Source organism: Plecotus auritus (genome assembly GCF_963455305.1).
Source record: "Plecotus auritus genome assembly, chromosome: 9".
Classification (NCBI taxonomy): domain Eukaryota; kingdom Metazoa; phylum Chordata; class Mammalia; order Chiroptera; family Vespertilionidae; genus Plecotus; species Plecotus auritus.
In genome coordinates this window covers 46175262-46190746 of record NC_137783.1, presented here as the reverse complement: position 1 = coordinate 46190746, position 15485 = coordinate 46175262, and positions in this window count along the sequence as shown.

Sequence of the window (15485 nt, the reverse complement as noted above, 5' to 3'; positions counted from 1 at the left end):
GAGAATTATCAGTCCACTCCCTTTCTATGCCCCTGATTCTATTATATTCACCAGATTATTCTGTTCCTCAGCTTTTTAATTCACTTGATTTTTAGGTTCACTTGTTGATAGATATGTATTTGTTGTTCATAATTTTTATCTTTACTTTTTTCTTCTTCCTCTTCTTTAAGAATACCTTTCAGCATTTCATATAATACTGGTTTGGTGGTGATGAACTCCTTCAGCTTTTTCTTATCTGTGAAGCTCTTTATCTGCCCTACAATTCTGAATGATAGCTTTGCTGGGTAGAGTAGTCTTGGTTGTAGGTTCTTGCTATTCATCACTTTGAATATTTCTTGCCACTCCCGTCTGGCCTGCATAGTGTCTGTTGAGAAATCAGCTGACAATCGTATGGGTGCTCCCTTGTAGGTAATTAACTGTTTTTCTCTTGCTGCTTTTAAGATTCTCTCTTTGTCTTTTGCTCTTGGCATTTTAATTATGATGTGTCTTGGTGTGGTCCTCTTTGGATTCCTTTTGTTTGGGGTTCTGTGGGCTTCTTGGACTTGTAAGTCTATTTCTTTCACCAGGTGGGGGAAGTTTTCAGTCATTATTTCTTCAAATAGGTTTTCAGTATCTTGCTCTCTCTCTTCTTCTGGCACCCCCATAATTCTGATGTTGGTATGCTTGAAGTTGTCCCAGAGGCTTCTTACACTATCTTCAACTTTTTGGATTTTTTTCTTTTTTTTTTTTTTGCTTTTCCGGTTGAGTGTTTTTTGCTTCTTTGTATTTCAAATCTTTGACTTGATTCTTGTGTTCCTCTAGTCTGCTGTTGGGTCTCTGTATAATATTTTTTATTTCAGTCAGTGTATGTTTAATTTCTAGTTGGTCCTTTTTCATATCTTCGAGGGTCTCGTTATATTTATCGGCCTTTTCTAGGATATTCTGGAAAAGCCTTATAACTGTGGTTTTGAATTCTATATCCAGTCGTTTGTTTTCCTCCATTTCTTTCGTTTGTGATCTGTTTCTTTGACGCCACATTTTCACTGCTTCCCTGAGTGGTAGGGTAGATTTGTGTGCTAGGTTTCCAATATGGCCCAGTGGGTCGGCCTCCCCAGTTAACCTGAGGTGGACACTCTTGGTGCACCCCTTTGTGGACTGTGTGTAGAGCCTTGTTGTAGTTAAGTCTTGATTGTTGTTGGTATCACTGGGAGGAATTGACCTCCAGGCCAGTTGGCTGTAAGGATCAGCTGTGTCTGCGCTGGGAGAAGTTCGGTGCTGGAGACAGCCTTATAGGATTAGACTTGCCAAATTGCAATAGCCTCTGTGCTCAGCTTGGAAGGGGTGGAGTCTCAGGGCGGAGCAGACAGTCTTGGCTTCCAGTCAGCCTTGCCCTTGCGCACGTGCGCGCCTACAGACCTCTGTCTTCCCCGGCTCCCGAGTCTCTGCCCGAGAGTCCAGATTTCCCCCACAAGAGCGTGGGTCCCCAGGGGCTCACCTGGAACTGGGGTTCAGTGCAGTCAGAACTGGGGCTCAGTGCAGTCAGGAGCTTCTGACTCCCTTCCACTAGGGAAAGCCTGTGGCAGCCTCCACAGCCTTTGTGCGCACTGGCATGCGCGTGCCTGCAGACCTCTGCCTTCCCTGGCTCCCGAGTCTCTGCCCGAGAGTCCAGATTCCCCACACAAGAGCGCAGGTCCCCAGGGGCTCGCCTGGAACTAGGGTTCAGTGCAGTCAGAATTGGGGTTCAGTGTAGTCAGGAGCTTCCGACTCCCTTCTGCTAGGGAAAGCCTGTGGCAACCTCCGCAGCCTTTGTGCACACTGGCGCGCGCGCCTCCAGAACCCTGCCTGCCGGGGCTCCCCCGGGTCCCCCCCGGGTCTCCGAGTCTCCGGGTGCCTTTCTCTCTACCTGACAGTCCAGACTCCCCCTGTATGAGTCTGGGTCCACGGGGTTTCGCCCGGGACTGGGGTTCAGTGCAGTCAGAACTGGGGTTCAGTGCGGTCGTGGGCTTCCTTCCCCCTTCTGCCAGATAAAGTCAGCCAGGCTCTCAGCCACCCTTCCTCTCTGTGCGCACAAAGACCCTTTGCCGTACCTCCAATTCTCTGTGAGCTTTTCTCTTTCCTTGTAGTCGTAGAATTTTCACTCAGCCAGCTTTCCTGTGGTTCTGGATGGTGTCCGTTCTGTCTTTTAGTTGTAGTTTTGAAATTGTTGTGCGTGGCAGCAGTTTAGGTGCTTACCTATGCCGCCATCTAGGTTTCTCCAGTCCAACTTTATTTTTATGTGATTCTGTTTGTATCATTTTTCACACCTTTTTGAGCTTTATAAGTGGGGTTCATATAGTTACTTATTTACATAGGGTTTCTGTTATGTATTGAACAAGATTATTGCAACATCTGAAGGTAGTACAGCTCTGTTAAGCTGTTTCCAGAATGATGTTCTGATCATGCATAGGTCAGCCTTTTCCTTTGGTCACTAATGGACAAGGAGAAAGTAGACATTTTCACAAGTAGGACTAACAAACTATCAGTGAAAATATAAACTTATAGGTTCTAGATCATTTTGGGCTGGTCTCTTGAACATGCAAGTCAATTATTGCAAAAGAGTACCCAAAATCAACAAATGACAAGTGCTGGCAAAAATGTGGAGGAAAGGGAACCCTCCTGTACTGCTGGTGGGAATGCAGACTGGTGCAGCCACTGTGGAAGACAGTGTGGCGTTTCCTCAAAAAACTAAAAATGGAACTCCCATTTGACCCAGTAATCCCACTTCTAGGACTATATCCCAAGAAACCAGAAACACCAATCAGAAAGGATATATGCACCCCTATGTTCATAGCAGCACAATTTACAATAGCTAAGATTTGGAAACAGCCTAAGTGCCCATCAGCAGATGAGTGGATTAAAAAACTGTGGTACATCTACACAATGGAATATTATGCCGCTATAAAAAAGAAGAAACTTTTAACATTTGCAACAACATGGATGGAACTGGAGAACATTATGCTAAGCAAAATAAGCCAGTCGGAGAAAGATAAATATCACATGTGGGATATAATGATCAACATAATTTGATGAACAAGAATAAATCAATCTAGCCCTAACCAGTTTGGCTCAGTGGATAGAGCGTCGGCCTTCGGACTGAAGGGTCCTGGGTTCAATTCTGGTCAAGGGCATGTACCTTGGTTGCAGGCACATCCCCAATGGGAGGTGTGCAGGAGGCAGCTGATCGATGTTTCTCTCTCATCGATGTTTCTAGCTCTCTATCACGCTCCCTTCCTCTCTGTAAAAATATCAATAAAATATATTTTTTTAAAAAGAAGTTGGAAAAAGAACAGATTAAAACCAAAAAAAGAGCAAAAATAAGTAATATAAAATTTTAAATGCACATAACTAGATACAAAAGGAGTTTTAAAATAATGTTGGCAACAACTTATGCCAATAAATTTGAAATAGTTTCCTAGAAAATATAATTTGCCAAACAGACACAGGAAAAAATAAAAATCTGAATAGACTATAACTATAATAAATTGAATAAGTAGTTTAAAATCTACTTACATGAAAAATATACCAAACCTAGATGGCTTGATCTGAAGAAGAAAAAAAAAGAGAACCAGTTCCTGTAAGACCCTGTAAGCCCCAATAAAGAGTCTGGATTTTTATCTTAATGGTAATTAGGAAACACTAAAAGGTTTTAAGCAGGAAGGTGACATAATTGCATTTTGGAATGAAGACTTGGCCTGCAGTGAAGTGGGATCAAGGTTGGAGACTGCTATAATAATTAAAGAGATGCTAGAAGCCTGCGTTAGGAATGGCTGCAGAGTTGAAGAGTCAGTAACAGATTTGGGAGATGTTTAGGTCAGGCTTAGGGGTAGGGATGGGGGCATATAAATTGAAGGATGATAAGGGACTGGGAATAACTAAGGATGAAACCCTGATTTCTGTGTAGGTATCTGGGTGCGTGGTAGTGCTCTTAGTGGACTGGCAAGCTGAGTGAACCATGTTTGGGTGGAGGAGGAGGAGGCCATTTTTTAACATGTTGAGTTGCCTGAGAGACATCTGGTGGAACCATCTAGTAGGTAGATATAAGAATCTGGACCCAGGAAGCGGGTTTAGGATGAAGATATGGTTTAAAAATTTCCTGAAAACCTGGGTTCTCCTAATTTCAAGGCCAACTAACCATGACACATAAAGTCTGAGTCAGTTTCCCAACTGTAAAATACTACCACCAGCTCCATCTCTTTCCCAAGGGAAGCTGAGAACAGAGACCATCAAAGTGAAAGGACTTTGAATCAAAGAACCTGTACATGGTGGGATCTCTGTGAGACAGACAAATTTGGTAGGAAGGGCTGCAAGTACCTGAGCCCTTCTCTCTCCAGTCTCTAGCCTCTGGCCCTCCCTAGGTGTCGAGAGGTCCTTCTCTAGGGAGAAAAAAGAGCAAAGGACTAAAATGAAGATTCAAAGATGCTATGGGGAAATATTTGTGTGTTAATTCAATAAATAACTTATTGAAGCTCAAATTGAAAACTGAATTACCTATCAGTCATTCACGCTCTTGGGTGAATTTTCAACTTCATTGTGAGATTTAGGTGTGTTTTTTTATTTGTTTTTTTAAATGTCTTGTTTTTTTTTTGTTTTGTTTTGTTTTTTTAATATATTTTATTGATTTTTTACAGAGAGGAAGATAGAGGGATAGAAAGTTAGAAACATCGATGAGAGAGACATCGATCAGCTGCCTCCTGCACGCCCCCTACTGGGGATGTGCCCGCAACCCAGGTACATGCCCCTGACCGGAATCGAACCTGGGACCCTTCAGTCCGCAGGCCGACGCTCTATCCACTGAGCCAAACCGGTTAGGGCAGGTGTGTTTTTTTTAATAGGTAAACATTCACATTGGTTCCAAAATCAAGCTTACATAAAAAGGCATACATCGGAAAGCCTCCCAACCATTCCCAAGGCTGCATAGTATTCCGTTGTTTAACATAGTTTCATCAATAAGGGTAGTTTCTTCTGGGAGAGATTTTGGAGCCTGGAGCTCTCTAAAAGGAAGGCCTTGGTAAGGGACACTGGGGAGCCAGGAAGCAAAAGAGCAAAAGACAAGTGGTGGGGGAAACGCCCTTGTCTTGGAGATTCTCCCGAAGCTTTAGAAAGGAATTTACCCCTCGGGCTAGCCCAGGGAAACTCCTGATAGTGTTTGGGGAGAAACCTGTCTCTGGGATTCATTTAACAAATATGTATTGAGCCCATATTAGGTATCAGGGCCTGTGCTCAGGCCACAGGGAACATGAAGGCAAGATCTCCACTTGCCTTCACTGTGCAGGGCAGTGAAGGTGGGTGTCCATGGGGAGCCAGGCTTAAATGCTATGGGGAAATCAAAGCTGGGAGAGCTCATGGAGGAGGAGGCCCTTTCTCAGACTCAGGCCCTGGCCCAGATGTCAAATCCCCCGAGCTTTTATAGTCCTACTGGCACAACTAGCACCCCTCTTCTGAGCCTCCTCTGGTTATACACAATCCCACTGTAGTACTCACCACACTGTCCTCTAATCCTCTCAATGTCTCTCCCTTACTATACTGTGAGCTCCCTGATGTCAGGATCTGTCCTTTGTGGTGCATCTCTGAATCCCTAAAGCTCTGCACAGGGCCTGGCTTTCAGGACAGACTATTGAATGGATTCTACCTCATCACAGGGAAGGTAAGAGCTCAAGCTGAGTCCTAGCTAGCTTGGCTCAGTGGATACAGTGCCAGCCTGCGGGCTGAAGGTTCCCAGGTTCGATTCCGGCCAAGGGCATATGCCTGGGTTGCGGGATTGATCCCCAGTAGGGGGCACTGCGGACATGCAGGAGGCAGCCAATCAATGATTCTCTCTCATCATTGATGTTTCTATCTCTCTCTTTCTCCCTTCCTCTCTGAAATCAATAAAGAATTTGTTGTTTTTTTTTAAAAAGCTGAGCCCTGAAGAACAAGTTCGACTTGGACAGATGGAAAAGATTAAGCAGCCAGACATTAAGAGGGCAGGCAGACAGACAGGGGTGGGTGAAATGTTTAGTAGGGATGGGGAAGGAACTACAGCAGATTAAAGCATGTCGAGGTCAGACTTAATTCTCGGGGTCTCCAGAAGAGAGAAACCTGGAAGCTAGTGGTCACCTAATACAAGAGTGGTTGCAGCTCTAGGAGCAAAATGAGGAGATGCTGTTTCATTTGAAGATTCATTTTCCCAGTGACTTCTCCTGGGTACCTGTGGGGGCAATTAAGGATTTTGTCTCTTTTCCAGCCTCATCCTCCCACAAATACATAACTCCAGCTAGTCAAATTAGAAGTTTCCAACTTTTTCCTTAGATTAAAATCATGACATCTCAGCTGGCCAGGTGGCTCAGGTGGTTGGAGTGACGTCCTGTACACCAAAAGGTTGTGGATTTTATTCTGGCCAGGGCACATACCTAGGTTGCTGGTTCAATGCCTGGTCAGGTCAGGGCATGTATGGGATGTCTGTCTATCTGTCTCTCTCTTTTTTCTCTCCCCCTTCTTCTCTCTCTAAAATCAATACACCTTGCATGAGGATAAAAAAAAAAAAAAAAAAGGTAGGGAATGATAAATTGAGGTTGGTCAGACCAGCTTTATAATCCCTTCCGAAACAACAAAGCCTTTCTGATTTGAAATAGTTCTGAGACCCAGCTCAGCAGCAGAGGGGATGGAAGGAAAAAATAGGCATAAAGAGGTCCTACCACACACACACTCATTCAAGATTTAATTAAGATTTTGTCATTTACATGCATTGAGGGAAAAGAAAGGAGGGCTCTCCAGCCAGTAGCTGGGCAATCACAGTCCAATTCCTTAACACAACGAAATTACAGGCCTCCTTTACATGAGTGCCTTCTTCACAAAGCAAAGTACCTGCAGTCAGCCAGTGAAGAGGGGCCTCATAATAGTTAGAAAATGGAAGAGGTGACCTCATGATACTTAGCAGTGTGGACAAAAAGTGGCCACTGTAATAAATCTATCTGAAGAAACCTCTCAGAGCTTAAATTCCTAACTAAGCAGGTCATGATGGGTAGTCACACCTCAGGCCTCAAACTTCCATAATAAAAGATTATATTTGCGTTAAGAAAGCCCTGTCCATTGTTTTGTGCACCTAGGTTTACACACTTTTAAAATACCTCTTTTAGCCCAGCCAGCATGGCTCAGTGGTTGAGCATTGGCCTGGGAACCAGGAGGTCATGGTTCGATTCCCGGTCAGGGCACATGCCCGGGTTGTGGGCATGTAGGAGGCAACCAATCAATGATGCTCTCTCATCATTGATGTTTCTATCTCTCCCTCTCCCTCCTCTCTGAAATCAATAAATATATATAAAATAAATAAATAAAAATAAAATAACTTTTTCAGCAACCCATTAATGTTTCTCTCTCCCTCTTCTTCCCTCTCTAAAATAAAAATAAATAAAATGCCTCAGACTCTAGGAAGTTAACCACCCTCAAGAAAGCACAGAATCTTAACTATCCTGTAATCCAATTCCTGCTTGCTTTCTCCCACTGTCATATAGTCTTCCTTATGTTCTCTCCTTAATTTCAAATGCATAAAAGAAACTGCAAAGCTATCATCCTCCAGAGCATTTGAGATCTTGCTTCCTGCAATGTTACCAGTTTGGCTCAAATAACCTCTTATAAAAACCCTCTATAGCCCTAGCAGGTTTGGCTCAGTGGACAGAGTGTCCGCCTGGGGACTGACGGGTCTTGGGTTTGATTCTGGTCAAGGGCACATGCCGAGGTTGCAGGCTGGATCCCCAGTAGAGGGCATGCAGGAGGCAGCTGATCAGTGATTCTCTCTCATCATTGATGTTTCTATCTCTCTTTCCCTCTCCTTTAACTCTGAAATCAATTTAAAAAAAAATTTTTTTTTAATCCTCTACAGTTTTGGACATTTCTTACATCAACAACCAAGAAAAAGAAAAATGAACGTTGCAATCCTAAGTCAACAAACTTCAGAGAGGCTGAAATGAATCCCAGTGTTTATTCATTAAGGACCTATCAATTTTTGAAGAGTTTAACTTTCTCTAAGTGTAAGGCTCTCTTGGTAAAGGGGGGCAGATTTCTTCACCAATAGGATACTGTATTGGGCCAGCTTGGAGTCATGAGTTTGCATTGGGAAGGGAATAGAAAGGAAGGCTGGATGTAAAGAAATGTCCAAGGAATAGCATGTGTAGCCAAGGAGGCCATGGCCTTGCTTCTTATTACACTGAGAAAATAAAAACTACCTGAAAAGAATTTCCTCGTGTTCCCACTTCCAAACTTACCAGCTGGCCTGCACGTACCTAGCCCACACACTCTTCCCTCCTGAAAAACCAATGAGTTGTTTATGAAGCTATCTAAGAACAACCCCTCACTTATGCCCTGGATCCCACCTCTTCTGTCTACTCCTGTAATAGTCTCCTTTCTTTTCTGCATTACCAAAATTTCTTTCCCATTCAAATAATTCCTATCACAGAGTACTATAATATATCTCACTTTAAAAAAAAACTTTCCCACATTCCTCTCCACTACCAATCCATTTCTCCCTCACTCTCTTGAATCCATTCCCATAGGGTTTTTTTATTTTTTATTTTTTTAATAAATCTTTATTGTTCAGATTATTACAATTGTTCCTCTTTTTTCCCCCCATAGCTCCCCTCCACCCAGTTCCCACCCCACCTTCTGCTCTTATACCCCTCCCCGCCACTGTCCTCATCCATAGGTGTACAATTTTTGTCCAGTCTCTTCCCAGACCCCCCACACCCCTTTCCCCCTGAGAATTGTCAGTCCACTCCCTTTCTATGCCCCTAATTCTATTATATTCACCAGGTTATTCTGTTCCTCAGATTTTTTATTCACTGGATTTTTAGGTTCACTTGTTGATAGATATGTATTTGTTGTTCATAATTTTTACTTTACCTTTTTCTTCTTCTTCCTCTTCTTAAAGAATACCTTTCAGCATTTCATATAATACTGGTTTGGTGCTGATGAACTCCTTTAGCTTTTTCTTGTCTGTGAAGCACTTTATATGACCTTCAATTCTGAATGATAGCTTTGCTGGGTAGAGTAATCTTGATTGTAGGTTCTTGCTATTCATCACTTTGAATATTTCTTGCCACTCCCGTCTGGCCTTCATAGTTTCTGTTGAGAAATCAGCTGACAATCGTATGGGTGCTCCCTTGTAGGTAATTAACTGTTTTTCTCTTGCTGCTTTTAATATTCTCTCTTTGTCTTTTGCTCTTGGCATTTTAATTATGATGTGTCCTGGTGTGGTCCTCTTTGGATTCCTTTTGTTTGGGGTTCTGTGTGCTTCCTGGACTTGTAAGTCTATTTCTTTCACCAGGTGGGGGAAGTTTTCAGTCATTATTTCTTCAAATAGGTTTTCAGTATCTTGCTCTCTCTCTTCTTCTGGCACCCCCATAATTCGGATGTTGGTACGCTTGAAGTTGTTCCAGAGGCTTGTTACACAATCTTCATATTTTTGGATTCTTTTTTTTTTTTCTTTTCCAGTTGGGTGTTTTTTGCTTCTTTGTATTTCAAATCTTGGACTTGATTCTTGCGATCCGCTAGTCTGCTATTGGATCTCTGTATATTATTTTTTATTTCAGTCAGTGTATGCTTAATTTTTAGTTGGTCCTTTTGCATATCCTTGTTGGTCTCGCTAAATTTATCAGCCTTTTCTAGAAAATTCTTGAAAAACCTTATAACCGTGGTTTTGAACTCTATATCCAGTTGTTTGCTATCTTCCATTTCTTTCATTTGTGACCTGTGTCTTTGTCTCCGCATTTTGGCTGCTTCCCTGAGTTGATAGAGTGGCTTTGTGTGCTAGGTGTCCTATGCGGCCCAGTGGCTCAGCCTCCCCAGTTACCTGAGGTGGACACTCTTGGTGCACCCCTTTGTGGGCTGTGTGCACAGTCTTGTTGAAGTTAAGCCTTGATTGTTGTTGGTATTACTGGGAGGAAGTGACCTCCAGGCCAATTGGCTATGAGGATCAGCTGTGTCTATGATGGGAGAACTTCTGTGCTAGAGACACCCTTATGAGATAAGACTTGCAAAAGCCTCTGTGCTCAGCTTGGATGGGGCGGAGTCTCAGGGCTGAGCAGACAGCAATGGCTTCCCATCAGCCCTGCCCTAAGAGGCCCCTCCCCCCCCCCGGGTCTCAGTGTCCCGCGGTAATCGCTGCAAGCACCTCTGAGAGAAAGCTGCCTTTGAGTTCCGCCCGCTGCCAGACAGTCCAATTTCTCCCCGAATGAGTCTGGCTACCCAGAGTCTCGCCCAGAACTGGAGCTCAGAGCGGTCAGGAGCTTTTGTCTCCCTCCCTCCTGGTTGAGAAAGCCAGCCACGTACTCAGTTGCCAGCCCTCTCCACGCGCATCTCCATACCTCTGCCTTCTGCAGCTCCTCTGAGTCTCAGTGTGCTTTTCTCTTTCCTTCTAGTTGTAGAATTTCCACTCAGCCAGCCTTCCTGTTGTTCTGGATGATGTCGTTTTGTCTTTTAGTTGTAGTTTTGAAATTGTTGTGCAAGGCAGCAGTTTAGGTGTTTACCTATGCCGCCATCTTGGTTTCTCCCCCATAGGGTTTGTTTTTTTTTTAATTTAATAAATCTTTATTGTTCAGGTTATTACAATTGTTTCTCCTTTTTCCCCCCATAGCTCCCCTCCACCCAGTTCCCACACCACCCTTTGCCCTTAACTCCCCCAACACTGTCCTCATCCATAGGTGTACGATTTTTGTCCAGTCTCTTCTTGCACCCTCCATACCCCTTTCCCCCTGAGAATTATCAGTCCACTCCCTTTCTATGCCCCTGATTCTATTATATTCACCAGATTATTCTGTTCCTCAGCTTTTTAATTCACTTGATTTTTAGGTTCACTTGTTGATAGATATGTATTTGTTGTTCATAATTTTTATCTTTACTTTTTTCTTCTTCCTCTTCTTTAAGAATACCTTTCAGCATTTCATATAATACTGGTTTGGTGATGATGAACTCCATTAGCTTTTTCTTATCTGTGAAGCTCTTTATCTGACCTTCCATTCTGAATGATAGCTTTGCTGGGTAGAGTAGTCTTGGTTGTAGGTTCTTGCTGTTCATCACTTTGAATATTTCTTGCCACTCCCGTCTGGCCTGCATAGTGTCTGTTGAGAAATCAGCTGACAATCGTATGGGTGCTCCCTTGTAGGTAATTAACTGTTTTTCTCTTGCTGCTTTTAATATTCTCTCTTTGTCTTTTGCTCTTGGCATTTTAATTATGATGTGTCTTGGTGTGGTCCTCTTTGGATTCCTTTTGTTTGGGGTTCTGTGGGCTTCTTGGACTTGTAAGTCTATTTCTTTCACCAGGTGTGGGAAGTTTTCAGTCATTATTTCTTCAAATAGGTTTTCAGTATCTTGCTCTCTCTCTTCTTCTGGCACCCCCATAATTCAGATGTTGGTACGCTTGAAATTGTCCCAGAGGCTTCTTATACTATCTTCAACTTTTGGATTCTTTATTCTTTTTTTTTTTTTGCTTTTCCGGTTGAGTGTTTTTACTTCTTTGTATTTCAAATCTTTGACTTGATTCTTGTGTTCCTCTAGTCTGCTGTTGGGTCTCTGTATAATATTTTTTATTTCAGTCAGTGTATGTTTAATTTCTAGTTGGTCCTTTTTCATATCTTCGAGGGTCTCGTTATATTTATCGGCCTTTTCTAGGATATTCTTGAAGAGCCTTATAACCGTGGTTTTGAATTCTATATCCAGTCGTTTGTTTTCCTCCATTTCTTTCGTTTGTGATCTGTTTCTTCGTCTCCCCATTTTTCACTGCTTTGCTGAGTTGGTAGAGTAGCTTTGTGTGCTAGGTTTCCTATATGGCCCAGTGGGTCGGCCTCCCCAGTTAACCTGAGGTGGACACTCTTGGTGCACCCCTTTGTGGACTGTGTGTACAGCCTTGTTGTAGTTAAGTCTTGATTGTTGTTGGTATTACTGGGAGGAACTGACCTGTAGGCCAGGTGGCTGTGAGGATCAGCTGTGTCTACACTGGGAGATTTTTGGTGCTGGAGACAGCCTTATAGGATTAGCCTTGCCAGATTGCAAAAGCCTCTGTGCTCAGCTTGGAAGGGGTGGAGTCTCAGGGCGGGGCAGACAGTCTTGGCTTCCCGTCAGCCCTGCCCTTGCGTGAGTCTCCAGACCTCTGCCTTCCGCGGTTCCCGAGTTTCTGCCTTACAGTCCATATTTCCCCGGTAAGAGCGTGGATCCCCAGGGGCTCGCCTGGAGCTGTGGTTCAGTGCAGTCGGAACTGGGGTTCAGTGCAATCAGGAGCTTCTGACTCCCTTCTGCTAGGGATAGCCTGTGGTAACCTCCGCAGTCAGTCTTTGTGCACACTCGCACCTCCAGACCCCTGCCGCCGCGGCTCCCCTGAGTCTCCGAGTTTCCGAGTCTCCGGGTGCCTTTCTCTCTACCTGACAGTCCAAACTCCCCCTGTATGAGCCTGGGTCCACAGGGTTTCACCCGGAACTGAGGTTCAGTGCAGTCGGAACTGGGGTTCAGTGCAGTCAGGGGCTTCCTTCCCCCTCCCGCCAGAGAAAGCCAGCCAGGCACTCCGCCGCCCTTCCTCTCTGCGCATGCGTGTCTCCGTACCTCAGCTCTTTGCCGCTCCTTCTCTGTGAGATTTCCTCTTTCCTTCTAGTTGTAGAATTTCCACTCAGCCAGCTTTCCTGTGGTTCTTGATGGTGTCCGTTCTATCTTTTAGTTGTAGTTTTGAAATTGTTGTGTGGGGCAGCAGTTTAGGTGCTTACCTATGCCACCATCTTGGTTTCTCCCCCGCATAGGGTTTTTTTAATAGGTGTTTTTTGTTTTGTTTTGTTTTTAATTTTTATTGATCTTTAGAGAGAGAGGAAGAGAGAGGGAGAAACAATGATGTCAGAGCAAAACACTGATTGACTGTCTCCCACATGCTCCCACCGGGGATTGAACCAGCAACCTTGCAGTGCACGGGATGACACCCAACTGAGCCATACCAGCCAGGGATATTGTTCATTGATTTTTAGAGAGGAAGGGAGCGGGAGAGACAGAGAGAGAGAGACAAAGATGTGAAAGCACAACAGTAATATTGATCAGCTCACCACTGACCTCTACATTGTCAAATCCATTGGTCATTTCTGAGTCCTCATATTGCTTGGCCTCTGCATGGTTTACAAAACTTCAACCCCTCCCTCCCTCTGGAAATGTATCACTTGGCTTCTGAAATAACTAATTTTCTTACCTGGCAGAGCTGCTTCTTCATTCTCCTTTCCTCGATTCTCTTCTTCTTCTAGATCTCTAAACAGTGGGTGTGGCAGGATTCAGTAACCAGACTTCTACTATTCTCTATCTACACTCCCTTCCTTGGTGCATTTAGTCCCATCGCTTTAAATACCATTTTATATACACTGATAATTTCCAAAATTATATTTCCAGCCCCACCTTCTCCCCTATGGGCAGTTCTACTCTATATCTTCACTTGATTCTAAAAGACACCACAAACTAAATAAAACATTTAATAGTCTCCCTACAAAGGTGCTGCTCTCACTCAGCATTCCCTGTTTTGGTAAATGGGAAACTCTGTTCTTCCACTTATTCAGGCCAAAAATCTTGAAATCATCCTGACTCCTTTCTTTCCCTCATATCCCACCTCCAATCTATCAGCAAAATCATTTTGTGTCTACAAAATATATCCATAATTTGACTACTTCTCACCACCTCCACCATTGCTCTTCCCAAGTTACCATTAATTTTCACCTAGATTATAGTAGTAGCCTCCTAACTCTCACCTCTAGTGGCCTCTTACCAAATCCTGCTTGAGAGGCCAAACAATATAAGGACTGAGAAACGACCCATGGATTTGGCAATGTGGGTCATTGGTAACTTGCTTTCACTGGAATGGTAGGCATGAAAGCCTAACAGACCTGAATTCCACTCTATAGTGAAACCCTGCATGCCCCCGAGAGGGTATTCTCCTTGTTGGTCCTATAACTCACCAAGTAAAGTTCCTGATTCAGAGCCTTTGCATTTGCTCTTCCTTTTGCCTGGACAACCCTTCCTCCAGATAGTCACATCTGGAATACCTCCTTTCTCTCCAGAATTCAACTTTCTATTTAAAACAAAGCTTCCGATTAAAAAAAAACACCAAAAAAAAAAAAACAACTGTGACCCTTCATTCGGCGGGCCAATGACAATGCTCTATCCACTTAGCCAAACTGGCCAGGGTGCTCTTCATTTTTAAAGTCTGTGACTTTAATAATATCTACAGATTTCCCTTTGTTATATAATACAGCATAGTCACATGATCCAAGGATTAGGATGTGGACATCTTTAGGGAGCCTTCTACCTACCACAAATAAGTAATATGGTTGAAATAAAATCAGAGTAACATAAAGATGTTTACAGAAAAAAGTCTTACTCCTTATTCTTTCTACCTGATTCCTTACCTATCCTTATCAGCTAACCACTATTTTCAGTTTCTTGTATATTCTTCCAGAGTTGGTTTTTATAAACATAGTATGAATATGAATATTCTTCTTCTCCCTACTTACATTGAAGGTGTACTATTGCAGCTTTTTTTTTTAATTGAATGTCACTTGAAGATGTTTTTCTTACAGTGCATAGAACAAGTTCTTCATCCATCTCTATAAAGCATAGTACTCCATAAATGGGTACTATAATTTACTGACCCTGTCTCCTGTTGATGGGCTGCTGATTTGTTTCCAATATTCTGCCACATAATCAATAGCTGTCAGTGACTAACTTCACACATTATTTCTTCCATGTGACCACTGATTGTTTTTTAATTTTATTTTCATTTTAGTTCTAACATCTCTAAGGCTAGTGACAAGTTGGCTTGGTGGCAATCTCTTGACACCCATCTTGCCTTGGTGGCCCAGGAAATGGAGGCTTTAGCTTGAACTTGTGAATCTGAATCATTGCTGTACCTGGCTAGTCTCAGTTCTTCCAAAAGCATCTCCAGCTTTCCTGACCATCCCATATGTACTTCCATTGCTCCACCATACTATACACCCACTTTAGCCTCACGTTGATGTGAGTGGTACCCCCAGAGGTATGCCACCAGGAAGTGTAAGCTGTCACTAAATAAATAAATAAACAAATAAATCAAAGCTTCTGGGAGAAACAATGTCTCTTATCAGGCCATTTAAAATAGTACCTTCTACTCTCTATCCCTTTATTTTTCTTCACAGTATTTGTCTCTACCTGAATGTATATATTTATGGGACGTCTCCCCACTCACCTACACACACTAGAACGTAAGCTCCATGAGGGCAGGGGCTTTGCTTTGTTCACCACTGTACACCCGCCATGGCAAATAGTGGGTTCTCAATAAACACCTGTTGAATAAATAAGTTAACCTTCGTCTCAAACGCACAGCTACTTCCAAGAACGTACGAGCATACTCAACAGTAAGACCGCTGACTATAACCCTTTGGTCTCCAGAAATGTGGGCATGCACCCTTAACCCTATCTTAAATGTCGCCCTCTTCCAAGGCGTA